Below are 14,443 nucleotides of genomic sequence, written 5' to 3'. Positions count from 1 at the left end.
ACGACAATGCGCCTGTTCATTCATGCTTAGTTGCACAAGCAAAATTGCATGAAATCGGCTTCGAATTGGTTCCTCAGCCACCGTATTCACCAGATCTGGCCCTCAGCAACTATTACTTGTTCCCTAACCTGAAGAGATGGCTCACTGGTAAGCGTTTTTACTCACATGAGGAGCTCATAGCTGAAACTGAGGCATATTTTAGAGACCTTCCGATCGAGTACTTTTCGGACGGTATCAAAAAGTTAGAAAATCGTTGGACTCGCTGTATCGACCTAAAAGGAGAGTATGTTGAAAAATAAAACCGACTTTGGCCAAAAAAAACCCCTCCGTGTTTCATTTTTCAGGGACTTATCAGACTGCCTAGTAGTATGAGAAAATATCGAGAGAAAAATCCAGACCAAAGTATAATAGTTTATGAAATCTTAGCATTACAATTGAATATACAGACCAAAAATAACTTTACTTTTTAACAGTATAGTAGTTCTTTTAACTAAACCTGAAATTTATTGATTAAAAGTAATTTTTAAATAATTTTTTGGCGTTGGCTAGCCAAACCTATGAAAAACATGACTTGGTCATTTAAAATAAAATTTATGAGTTTTCCAGAATAAAATATCGTGCTTAAAAAATACATTCTAATAAATACTTTTTTCATGTTTTTTATATTTAAAAAATTCTATCCGAATACGAACAGAGCGTACTAATCATTTTATCAGTATGAAGCAAATAATCGTAGCAGCACTTGTATCATAGACGACTTTCTTTTTCTCTACAATTTATTTTGTTTTATTTATCATGTAACATTAATTTAATTAATAATTTATCATTTAGGCTATAAAAGTCCTTTCACTGGAATGAAAATTCTTACATGTACTCAGGTGCGTTCCGCTAGCACCTCCACAACGGAATTTCAGTATTTTATTTATACCATAATTTTGGACTTTTTTTGGGCACTGATGACGATTTTCGGGCTCTTTTAGTTTTCTCAAAATACCGACTTTCTACTCCTCACCATCTCAGTTTTCCAGCTTGATTCTATTGATAAGTTAAATAGTATTCTTTCCATCAAACAGGGTGTCCAAAAAGTTTGGAGCAACCTAAATAACTGCCGATGAAATACTATTCAAAATGATTGGTCATTCTTAAAGTAAATTGCAACGATAAATCCAACGGTGACTTATCATGTTTTTTTAACCTTACCTTGAAGGAATTTCAAGGTCCAATTTGTGTCAAAATAAAAAAGTAGAAAATTTTACGTTATGTTTGCAGTCTTATAATAACATTTAGCAGGTCCTAACATCGACCCCTAGTGTTTTAACGAAACTGGTTTAAAGATTTTCTATATAAAACAGCTTACACATTTTTAAATTTAAAATGTTTACAAAATTTAGATTGAAAAACTTCAGGTACTAATAGAGAGGAATTTTTTAAAATAAATAAAATAAACACTTTAAATACTTACATGGGTGTAGTGCCGTAAAATTTCAAATGCGATTAATTTTTAACATTTCATCGGAATCCTTTGGCTCTGTACATATATCATCTGTAGACAATGTTGAAAAAATATATGTACAAGAAAATTTTTTGTTCCAAACTTACAAAACGGCGGATCACTAAATTGGAATAAAAATTACAATTTCTGAGATTAATAACAAAATTTCATCAAATTCTTACAAGATGTAGATTTAGTTTTTATAAATTACGTGATAGCAATTAAAATTAAAATTTTTGAAAACAATTAAATATGGCCGCCCAAGTTTTTCTTCTCAATTGTATTGTTACAAAATGTATGGTTTGAAGTAGATCTCGAAGTGTTTAGCGAAGTAAAAATGGCGCCTCATTACTATTTTCGAAAGTTACATAGTTTTTCCAAATTTAAATAATATATGAAATATGTCTTCGGAAAGGATTTAGTGATTCTCAAAAGCACTTGCTTGAAAAGTTCGCAAAGCTGCAGTATACTGGGAATTTTCTTTCTTACTGAAGTTTGAGAACTCTTCTCCGAATATTCGGCAGTTTTTATTTTTTCAATTTATTTTATTGGACAATCTTTCAAACTTAAAAACAATTGAGTTTTCAGAATCACTAAAACCTTTCCGAAAATGAATTTTATATTTTATTTAAATTTGTAAAATATATTTAAGTTTTTGAAAGTAGAAATGAGGCGCCATTTTTATTTTAGTAAGAATTTCGAGATCTACTTTTAACCGTACAATTTGTAACAATATAATTTATTTTTCTTTATAATTGTAAGATCATTCGACGAAAAGCATTTATTTATTTCTAAACTTTACCTATAAAATAATCCAATAATTTCGAGCGAGAATTCTTCATCACTCAACATCACCACTTATATCATTTGAAGTCGACCATAAATTGCTAAACTCTGCAGTTGTTAATAGAATTTGTGTATGAAATAGAAAAATAATATCGACCGACAAGTCTGTATCACTAAAAATCATCATTTATATACACTGTGAAAAGTTTATGTTGGAAACTTCCGCTAAATGTATTGAAAGTTTATTTCCGAACTGTGAGGTAATGCTACAGTACATAATGTTGTAGTTTATAAATTCTTACATCAGTACCTCCGGTGTATGAGAATTGTATAATACATGTCCGGTAGCCAGTAACTCGACCCCTGTGGAACAAAAGAATTAAAAAAATGTAAATCGTTTCTCAGAAGACTTATTCCTGACATAAAGTATTAAATAAATTTTCCGACTAAGCCAGAACTTTTATTAATGTATCGTATATAACGTGCGTATTGATAGAATTCTAGGAACTCATGAAATTAAAAAAATTCGTGAAATTCACAGAACTTAAGGAATTTAAAAAAAATCAAATAAAACCTGGGCGCCCAGAAATCACGAATTTCATGCACGGAGAAAAATAGATGTTAGCACAGACTATCTAGATATTAATAGGTAATATCTTAGCGATTTAACTATGGGACAGAAATCTAAATACTGAAGTAGAGCATCCGTAGATATTAAAAAGAAGATTTTAACTGACAATATCCAAGATATTAAAGTGCAGATCAAAGATATTCAAGAAATATTTTTTAATTGTGCAAAAATTACCTGTAGAGCATGCCATTTTCTATAAAATGCAAAAGAATGTTAATATCGTAATCCTCTGTTTTGAAAATCCAAATCCTCAAGCATTCGCCTTTTTGCATAATAATGCGAATTTTGTGTTAAACAGATAACACACTCTTCAAGGCTAATATGAAAGATGCCTGCAGCTGAGTCCTCAACTTTTTGAGAAAATTATAACGTATCCAAAAACTTTTAATCCCTTTTCCACCAAAACTTATAGTGCAATAAATATACGAAAAACCACAATACACACGATGAAAGCTCAAGATACAGACAAAATCTTTTGTCGCCACGCCACACGTCAGCGACATTGCTCCGATAAAATTTAGCTTTTTTGATATCTTAGATGTTAACTGTTAATATCACATATTTTATACTTTCAATATAAACAGATATTGCCCTTTAATATTTTGTATGTTGAATAGCAGATATTAGATAGTATGCCTTAATATCTATATATTATGGTTAAATATTCAAGTTTTTAATATCTGCTTTTCACTATCTATTTTTCTCCGTGTGAAATTAGCGGAATTTAAAACATTCAAAGAATGCCCAGAACACAAGGAATTCACGAGATTCAAAGAATTTATACAATTTATGGAATTCATGGAATTTACGGAGTTCATGCAAATCACGGAATTCATGCAATTCACGGAGTTCATGCAATTCACGGAGTTCATGCAATTCACGGAATCCATGCAATTCACGGCATTTACCTAATTCACAAAATTATAGAAAATCGTGGAATTAATAGAATTCACGAAATTCAAGGAATTCATGAAAATCAATGAATACGGTAAATTTAACGAAATTAAGGAATTCATGAACTCCACGAATTCCATGAATTCCATAAATTCCATGAATTGCGTGAATTCCTTAAATTCCATGAATTTCGCGAATTCCATGACTTCCGAACATTACCTAAATTTCGTAGTCCTTTATTTCCATGAATTCCGAAAATTTCTTTAATTCCTTGAATTATGTGAATTTCGGAAGTTGCATGAATTCTGTGGATTCCGGGTGTTATATGAATTGTTTAATTCAATAAATTTCTTGAATTGCGTAAATTCCACGAATTTTGCGAATTCCATGATTCCCATCGATTCAGTAAATTCCTTAATTTCCATTAATTACATGAATTCTGCCAATTCCTTGAATTACATGAACTGCGATTATTTCTCGAATGCCGTGCACTTCGCAAATTCCCTGAATTTCTTAAATTTCCTCATCTCGATGAATCCTGAGAATTCCTTTAACACCTTAAATTCCGTGAATTCCGCGAATTTCAGGAATTCTGTGAATTCTGGGTGTTAAACAAATTCCATGAATTCCTCAAATTAAGTGGATTCCGTGAATTTCATGTATGCTATGAATTCTGTGAATTTCGTGAATTTCGGCAATTTATTCAAGTCCGTGAATTCCTTGAATTCCATTAATTCCGTGATTTCCTTGTGCGAAATTTTCGTCTTGTAAGCGGTCTAACACACGTATTGGAATGCTAGACGGTGACTTCATGAAGTAATATGTAATAGCCAATCTTTATTCGATAAAATCAAGAGAGTTCAACTTACAAATATATTTGAATAGAAAAGTAAATTCCTGATTCAGCGCACTGTGTGACGATTGCAGACAGACACTGAAATCAAATCCTTTTTTGCTCAATCAGTAAGTCTAAAATCATCGAGATTAAATGAAATATACTCATTTCAATTTCCACGTAAAACCCATGTCAACTCATCAATATGAGAATGTGAAAATAAAATATGATTAAATTGACTAATGTTAAATTCAAATAATTTTAAATTCTAATTTAGGAAAATTACATCTAATTGCTGCCTATTTGTTTTAATTTCGTAATAACTACAAAACAGGCCGGTTGTGTATTCTGAGATTGGGAAAAGAGGCAAAATAGAAAATTCTAATGTTTGAACATTTGTCCTTTCTTCAAATTTTGTTTCGTAGTACAGATACTAGGTAATCCGAAAACGTACTGAAATATGAGTAATTCATATAAATTTCTTATAATTTTAAAGATGAAAAAGAAAATTTAAACCCAGAAACTACAAATAACGCTAAAATGTTGAACCCTCCCCTATTAACTGAAGTTTAGTGAAACGATTGTTATAACTACAATCTCCGCCATATGACGAATTGCTACTTAACTTTTACATGATTTCAACTTCGAAAATAGAGACTGGGTGTTTGGAATGCTAGGGGATCTCAAGATAAAAGAATTGCGAGAATCTATGGACTTGAGAAAACTAGATATTTTATGTGTGTCTGAAACAAAGAAAAAGGGATGCGAAAGTAGAGATACAGAAAACGGGGTGTTGAAAGGCGGATTTTAAATATGAACAGAAGTAAATAGTGAATCTCATGATAGGCAAGGATTTGGTCTGATTTTGAATAAAAGAGCTAAGCAGCATTTCGGAGACCATGATTTCGTATCTCCTATACTGCTGTGGGCTAGAATGAAAGTAGGAATCAGAAGATTATTTATCAAAGCATGCTACGCGCTAGTTGATAGTGATCCCAGAGAAGTAAAAGACACCTTCTGGAATACTTTAAATGACACAATAAATATTTGCGAAAATGGAGACAGAATAATTCTGCTAGGAGACATGAACGGATGTCTGAACATCCAAGATCAGGATACAGGAATAGTACTAGGTAATTTTAGGGATCGAAGAACAAACTATAACGGAGATAAATTAGTTGGTCTATGCTTAGAAAGGGGTCTGTTTATTACAAATACTTGGTTTAGACATAAATGATCAACATGTATACCTGATCTAAAGGAAATTGCCAGAGTATAATTGACTTTGTTATTGCGGATGGAAGACTGTGAGAGTTAGTCAAAGATACAAGGGTAATGGGGGGTTCTGAATGCAACACTGATCATTACCTTCTGATCTCCAAGATTTATTTAGGTCGGGGATGGAGAAAAATGAGAGCAAAGAAAACAATACAAACGCGAAGAAAAATTGAGAACCTACAGAAACCGAATTTGCGAATAGATTTCCAAAATAAGATAATTGAAAGCATAGATAAAAATGGACAGTTTTAGCGCTATGCGGCGCTAAGCGCTCAAAATCAGTGAATAAAACGAATTACAACAGATTTTGTTACAAAAGCGATGTCAACATAGAAATCACGGTTGAGATCGTGGTCTGTCATATTTTCGCCTACACCGTTGACTCATATAGCGCGCTTCTCAAAAAGATCAAACGCTAAGCGACCAAGATTTTAACTTGACTAATTAATCACTTCCTTAAAGGCAGAAATGGTACCCGAAGTAACATTAGTAACTAGTGCACACATACCGATAATGACATTCTACCCTTCGCAAGAGGGTCGAACGCTAAGCGCTCAAGATCAGCGAATAAAATCAATCCTAGTAACTTTAGCGACAAAAGCAATGTCACTATAAGAATCACGCAACAGAAAGTAGTCAGTAATATGTTTAGCCGAACCAACGAGTTATATTGCGCGCTTATTGAAACGAACAAACGCTAAGCGCCCAAGATTTGAACTTGACTAAGTAATAACTTTTTTAAAGACAGAAATGCTATCCAACGTAACATTAGTAACTAGTGCGCACATCGATAATAACAGTGTACCCTTCGCCAGAGGGCCGAACGCTAAGCGCCCATTATCAGCGCATAGAACCAATCCTAATAGATTTAGCGACACAAGCGATGTCTGTATACGAAACACGCATCAAGAAGTGGTAGAGAGGGGTTGATTTTTGACGTTAAGGGTTGAAGCCCAAAAAACGTAGCGGTTATTTTCGAGGATCCCAAAAATCAGAGACTTTATTTCCATTGAAAAATCTAGAAAAATTCATTTTTTGACAAAGTAGTATCTACATGGGTTGATTTTTGACGTTAAGGGTTGAAGCCCAAAAATCGTAGCGTGTATTTTCGAGGAGTCCAAAAATCAGAGACTTTATTCAAGCTCTAAAATGTAATAAAATTTATTTTCTGACAATTTCATATCTGCGTGTTTCAATGGGGTTAATTTTTTACTGTAAGTGTTGGAGCCCAAAAATCGTGGGTATTTTCGGGGAGCCCAAAAAAATCCCAAAAATATCCCGTTAATAAATAACTCAAAATATTCAATTTTTTTAAGGTGTTTGATTTTGGAAGTTAAGGGTTGGTTTGGGGAAAATTTTTTTTGCGGATTTTAAGAGCCCGAAAAAAGCCCAAAATTCTGGTGTAATTGAATTTTTATTATTTAGTGATTTAAAGAAGTGGAGGTACTGGGTTAATGTAAGCTGGCACCTCCACAAGAAAATTGATTTTTTGAAAGAAGTAAAGGAGCCTAAAAATTTTTATTGCAGCCCAAAAAAAGCCTAAAAAAGCCCAAAATTCTGAGCTATGAAAAATTCAAAAATTCGATTGTGGAGGTACTAGCTTAATGTACCTAGTCGGAACGTCTACCATATATATACTGAGAATCTCTCAGACATAATTTTTATAAACTGACCAGTAATTGACTGAAATTTTGAACCTCCATTTACAAGAATATTATTACATCCTGGTCAACAACTTAACATCTTATATAAAAATAAGTATATTTACCTATGAGTGTACATTACTAATTATGAATTAAATATGAGTGACGGGTATTTGTGTGTGCATATGGGTGTGTTGGGGTGATCGGATGTGTGTCGTTGCTATCTTTGAGTGTGATTGTTATCTGATCAGAGTGTACAATATAGTGTTCGTGTTTGGAATGTGCATTAGTAGTACGGAAGAGAGAAAATGATCAACGGTTGATATAACAGTAACGAAAGATAAAACAGGAAATCGGTGTGCAGGACGTCGTAAACGCGTCGTCTGGAGCGTAGGTCTAGGAGTTACCCTTGAGTCGTACCCTGGAAACAGAGTGAGAGGGACCTCGGATTACGGGCGTATACAGATAATCGGTGGCGCGCTGAAGTGTCGCGTAAGTAATCGAGGACCCAGGCTACCTCCACCACGGTCGGCTCAGGTCAGGTACACGAGGGGAGGCTACCTTGGTACCGACTCCACCGTAGGCTGGAGATCGTCCTTATTGGGTAGGCACGAGTACCGCACGTAGGTCGGTGAGGGCACCTGATGCCGACGTACCTTGACGTCGATGGATGGCCACAGGGGCAGCTAATGACCACCGATCAAGTCGGTCACGGGGAACGGAAGCTGCGGGTAGGTCGGTCAGTAGCACCTTGCGCTGGCGAACACTAGCCTCGATAGGCGGCCACTGGAGCACCTATTGACAGCTGAGCGAGTCGGCTACGAAGAGAGTATGGGATGATGTTAGTAGTCAGGGAGGATTGTCTGGTCGTGTCCTGGGAGTGTAGAACGGCCCGAGGAGTTGATATATTGCCTCGGCCTGCGCGTCGCATCGGCGCACTGGCTAGCGGTGAGTGGAAGAGAGCGCGTTACGTATAGAAGGCGCAGGGACTAAGTTCTGGGATATCATTGTTAGAGGTACAATTGAAGTATGTGGTACCGCGGTTGTAGGAAGAATGTCTTCTGATGCATGGTGAAATGATGAAATTCAAGCGGTCCAAAATGCAAAGAAAGAAGCGTACAGAAGAACTTTGCACATCGCAGGTCTTAGCGGTGAGGAAAGAAACACTGTTAGAGAAATCGATACTAGATTCAGTATACACGTAAAGGAAGAAATAAGTCACAACATGATATTAAACTTAGTATACCTGCGCACAGTAAATTTAGTATGCTCATACTGAATTTAGTATACGCGTATACTAAATTTCATTCACGTGTATACTAAATTCAGTATGAATATACTACATTTACCATACGCTGGTATACTAAATTTAATTTCATGTTGTGCATTCTCAAACGATTAATTAGGGAAAGTAAAGATACAATTAGAGCAGAAGAAGAGAATAAAATGCATAACGACTTTTAAGAAAGCAAGAAACTGCTTTATAAAAAAATGAAGGAAAATAAAAATACTGAATTTGTCAACATGAGAAATAGTAATGGGGAAATGCTATGTAATGGAGACGTTATTGGGAAAGCCTGGCCCCTTATCAGAAGCAAAAATATATCAAATTAAGCTAAAATGATAATACATAATTGTATATTTGTACTGACTATACTACACGGTAGCGAGACAGAGACCTATCAAGAAAAATATAAGCGTAAAATTATTGCAATAGATATGAGATTCTTTCGCATAATATGCGGGAAAACTCTGATGGACAATGTGAGTGACGAGATAATTCTCAAAGAATATAATGCAGAAGAGACGTTAGTAGACACGTGGGAAAAAATCGGTTGAGATGTCTCGGGGATGTTGAAAAATTTGTTTAATCTTTGAATTCAACAACATTGAAACGATCTGTTTTAAAACTTAAAAGTCGATTTTAACCCAAAAAACCAAATTAATATTCATTGAATACAGTCCAACCTCTCAAGTGCTAAGTTTCTTAGGGATTAAAGATAAATGCCTACATAATAAAACCATACTAATAAATTTTATTTTTATCCCATCTTTCTCCCCCCAAGGGCCCAAATATGACCGAAGAATCAAAAAACTAGATTTTTTCGTATTATTCTTAATTTTCAGAAAGTTTTTTATTAGAAATTATTACTAAGGGCAATTGGATATCTCTAATGATTATTGAGCAATTTTTAATTGTTTCACTAAATTTAACTTATTGAAATAATAATTTATTTACAATTTTTTTAATTATGCGTATGACTGAATAATTGATTGATAAATGTATGATTTCGAAGAGTAGTATTTTGTGTTGAAAATTTCATTTCATTGTTTTAACAATTATTACTCGTCATCCATCCATACTCATGTCGAAGGAAATTCGAAAAAAAAACAATAATTAATTGTATAAGCCGTGACATAAAGATTTTAGCGGAATTTAATACTCCTGAACTCCTGGTAGTACCGATTCTAAAACAATTATTAAACAAAAAGTTTTTAAACACTTCATGATCAGGAAACATTTTAAGGGAAACTAGGCAACATATAGGTGCCGCAAGTTATGTACCACGCTGCTAAGAACATGCGATTCTTTCCTGACTCCTACCTTAACCAAATTTTTTCGCAACAATCCGAATTTAGCAATCAAGTTGAAAATCTGGAAACTTAAATGCAAGACACTGATGGATAAGTAATTTTCGTTTTTGAAACGGCTAACTGTAACCTCTATGAAACGATTTCTATATCTTTAAACGAGACCAAATGTGCACTTGAGCACGCTTTTATTCGTAATTTGAGATACATATTTTGTAATTATTTCTGAAATTTTATTTGCAATTCGGACTCATTTTAATTAATCCGAAAAAACCAGAAACAATTTCCCATCCTCTTTAACCCTCCTTAATCCAAACGCATACGGAATCCATTTTTCAACCCGTGCATACAATCCTCTTAAACACATAGAACTTCTTGAATTCAAATTCGAAGAATCTGACTGAGTTCGGCATCAGTCCGCATGGATAAGTGTAAATCCGAAACCAAACCGAATGCATAACGCACCATGCGGAAAAAAAACTTTCACTCTATCCGAGTAAACTCTATACGATTCCAAACCTACTAGGGCTCTGACTTTACCAATAACCGAGTAATACTCGGGTACCTGGGTAAGTTTTTGGTATCAGGAAAATGGTGAAACAAAAGGTAACATGATCACAAATGTCAGATAGCCCTTCATACAATTCGTTAGCATATCGCTTTAACGGCTAAATTGGTTATGGGATTATTTTATAAAGAAGTCTCATATTAGCCGCGAAATATTTTTATACTAAAACTCAACGTCACTAAGCCACCACTTGCTCCGTGCATTCTGACATTTCGGTTATTTCGTTTAATAGACAAATAAGGGCTATGAAACTATTGCGCGTTTATTTTTTGGTTTCTTTGCATCTTGAACTTGATGTCGAATGAGAAATCTTGAAAATCCAGAAAAATGCGTCGAGTACCTGGATACCTGGGTATGTCCTGATTATCCGTATATTGGAGTTTTCAGTTATCACTCGGTCACCCGAGTATCCGAGTAAATATACAAATACCCGCGATGAAGTCATAGCCCTAGACCTAGTCTAAACCTGGAATAGACCTGGTTTTTTTTTCTAGAATTGTGCTATTTAGGTAATCCCATGAATCCGAGGCTCATTCAAACAATCGTTTCAATTCTTCTCAATTCTTGTACAAACATTAACTTCAATCCACATTAAACCAAGTTCGCCGTTTATTTATTTCCAATCCGAATGAATCTATCCCCTTATAGAAAATCTCTACAATTTTGGTCTTTCTCACGTATATTTGAACGTTTACTAATTGTTATTTGTTATAATTTGTTTTCAGTTCTTGCTTATATCTCACAGTTTATGAGATAATTCTAAATTTTGATTTCTTCCATTTGAAAATCTTATTATAGGGTTAATTTGTGGTGACTGTGGACCATCTTTTGTATAAAACCCTAAATATTTGGTCACTTTTCGCGTATCTCTAAATTATTTTTTAAGTTAGGGGTGGCCTAGGATCTTAATTAAACAGTGAAAATTTGGTCAGTTCTCGCGAATCTTTCCCGTGAGTCCTGCTCAGTAAACTCCTCAACATTGGTTTATTTTTAATATAACTCTGATCGTTTGCGATATCATTGAAAAATTATATTATTGTTTTGAATATTTTAAATCTTTTTATTGGTGTAAAAAGAGTTCTTTGAAAAGACCCCGCTGCACAATCCCTAGAATTTATTTATTTTTCCCAAATTCATAACCATTTTCTAGATAAATCATATTTCAGATTTTTATAAATTTACAAAACCTATTTATTTCTTTAAATCGGAATGAACGATAATCATCCCCCTTTTGAAAATAATTGTCAGTTTTCGCTTTTCTGTCGCTCTTGATAGTTTTCTAGATAATTAAAATTTGTACATTTTTAAACATTATTTTACTGGTTCATATAGGGGTGACCATGGACCATCCTCCTTTAAGAAACCCTGAAAATACACAAGAACGCCAATATGACGGAAGTTTTGGGGGTTGTCTCTTAATGACCTTTCCATTAAATAAGCCACTGGAACCAAAACAGTCGTTTATAAACTCGTGGTGACACATTTTTGAAGCTGCCATACACTAGCTCACGGCTGCCATAGACTGACACACGGCTGTGTAAATTCGTAAGCCAGCAGTTCTTGGAATCATTAAATCAACCGCCAGTATACAGACGTTCTTGTATATTGTCACTTTTAACTTACCTCTTACCGTTTTTAAGATAACTCAACATTTTCAATTCTTTTATTTATATAAAAAATCTTTTTATTGGGTTAGTTCACATAGGTGAAAAACCAAAGCCCTCTGTAAAAACTAAGTACTTTCATTATTCAATTCCCTTTTCACCCAATCTTTTCTTATACATTCCCCCGAACAATATTCCTCGCACAGTTTTCAAGATAGCACGAAATCTAATTTATTATTTAAAAAATCTTTTTATTGGGTTAGTTCATGAAGGTCCAAAACAATACCCCTCTGCAATAACCTTAACATTTTCGTTGAAAGAACATTTTCATTAATCAAAGACAAAACTCCGCTTCAAAAATTTTTCTCGTGTACATGACCGATTTTGAAAAAAATCAAAGTTTCTATTTTTTTAATTATGAAAATTTATTTAATCTTTAGCCTGGGTTGGTTAAGGACAAATATTAATTTTTGTGTATTTCAAAAATCTTTCTAATGGGTTAGTTCGATTTGATCGAAGAAAAAGCCGCTCTTCAAAAACCTTCAAACTTACTTAGTTTTCACGTTTCGCTGACCGTTTCCGAGATCATTCAAAATTTTGATTTTGATATTGTTGATAATTTGTTTACAGATATAGGTTGGGGGGCTGTGGACCATCCTCCCTTTAAAAAACACTACAAATGTTGTCAGGTTTTGCGCATCTCTAACTATTTTCAAGATGGATCAAGATTGTAACTTTATACTCAATTTCAAACATCTTCTTATTGGGTTCATTAAAGTTGTCCATCTCCGCTACAGAAAAAACTAAAAAATTATCAGTTTCCATGTATTTCTGACCGTTTATATGTCTAGGTTATGTAACACCATGTGCCAATTTAAAAATACATAAGAATCACAACTGCACATGCCAGAGATATCCGCGTTCTCCCATCACTGAATTGACCAATAGAGTTAAGGGACTACGCATGAAGTTAGCCAAAATGCATGTACTTGTTCAATAGCGCGCGTGTTTTGAAAGGCTCTTGGGAGAGATTCAAATTCAGCGTCAAATATAGGATTGATCAATACGGAATCACGTCAATGCATATCTGCATTACATTTTTGGAGATTTTTCTAGATGTTTCGAGATATTTCGATATTCGATATGTATGATCTTCTTACTCTTCTTACGTAAGCCGGTTTCGCGATCCTGCCACCGATCGATATGGCGCACTAGTGAAGTAGTAAAGAGTTTGAAAACAAACTTTTTCTGACTTTAAAGCGGGAGAACCGTTTGCAACGTAACGACATAAATGTGAAATTTTGTCAGTATTGCCATAAATATTTTTAAGAAGTATTCAATCTGAAACTTTTATTATCATTCATTTCGATACTTTAATTTTCCTAATTGTAATTTGAGAAAGAAAATACATGGGTTACAATTAAATATTTCAAAGGAATTTTCCTTGCCTTGAGTTCGATTTTTGTGCAAATGTTTTTACATCGAGCTATCACGGAATGTATTGTCAGTCGCTGTCGCATTTTATAATGCAGGTATGGAGTCCACAGAAAACATCAGAGCGGTTTTAACGCGTGCTCTGAAGGCCACCCCAGAGCATGCTTTTTTTTCTTGAATTAGTCGCATTACTCATGGAACGCACCCAGTATATTAACAATTATGGGCACATTGTATACTCTAGTATATTTAGTGCATCTATATTTTTTTAATGAACTCTGGCCTGCAAAGCTTTAAATTCACATTGAAGTTCTTTCATATGGATAGCATTTCAAAATATGAATTTTGAAAGAAAAGAAAAACAAATTCGAAGATAGATTTAATCTGCGAAACATTTCTGAAGGTAGAAAAGATCAATCTGGTAGCAGAAGGTATCAAGGTAAACATCATCGATTATGCAACTAATATTATTGCCATTTTTCGTCAACAATTTCGTAATTAAAGTACAATCAACCGAAATATTTAAGAAAGTGGTGTATTCCAAACCAATTATTCCATAATTGGGATTTGAACCACCAAAAATATGGTAACAGTATATAGGAAACATTTCAAATGTCAGGGATCGAACCGCGGAATTCTACCATGAAGACCGAGCACCTAACCACCCGAGGTATCGAGGCTAACAT

This window comes from Belonocnema kinseyi, chromosome 1 (assembly GCF_010883055.1).
Source record: "Belonocnema kinseyi isolate 2016_QV_RU_SX_M_011 chromosome 1, B_treatae_v1, whole genome shotgun sequence".
NCBI classification, from domain to species: domain Eukaryota; kingdom Metazoa; phylum Arthropoda; class Insecta; order Hymenoptera; family Cynipidae; genus Belonocnema; species Belonocnema kinseyi.
This window is presented reverse-complemented; position numbering follows the sequence as displayed.